We start from the raw sequence: 431 nt of genomic DNA, 5'->3' as shown, positions 1-431 counted from the left end.
GTATTTAGAAGGCAGTGGTTACTGATCCGCACGTGTTTAGTTCTAGTGTTAATTACTATTAGTATTACTATTGCTCATAGGGTGTATGTCCCCCAGGTTACTGCCAGAACGTACTGGTACCCCTGGGTACGGTTCGGTATACCGAAACGTACCCTGGTAACTATCGCAGATGGGGGTCGTTGTCGTATCAGGCACTACAGATATCTACCCGATGTAGTTTTAGGTTGTTTAGTATTATGTTTATATTTTTATATGAATTATGTTTAGGGTTAGTGTTAGGGGTTTGGGTTAGGGCTAGGGTTAGGGTACACTTCTGTAGTACAAGTCTGGTACACTTTGTGTATACATATATGTACCTCGGGTACATATCTGTAAGCATCCCGCGCACTCTCCCTCACCCTCAACCTCACCAGCAGCATCCCGCGCACTCT

This window comes from Priapulus caudatus, unplaced genomic scaffold (assembly GCF_000485595.1).
Source record: "Priapulus caudatus unplaced genomic scaffold, Priapulus_caudatus-5.0.1 Scaffold1125, whole genome shotgun sequence".
Taxonomy (NCBI): Eukaryota; Metazoa; Priapulida; class Priapulimorpha; order Priapulimorphida; family Priapulidae; genus Priapulus; species Priapulus caudatus.
The sequence above is the reverse complement of the archived record's forward strand: the minus strand, read 5'-3'. Positions refer to the sequence as shown.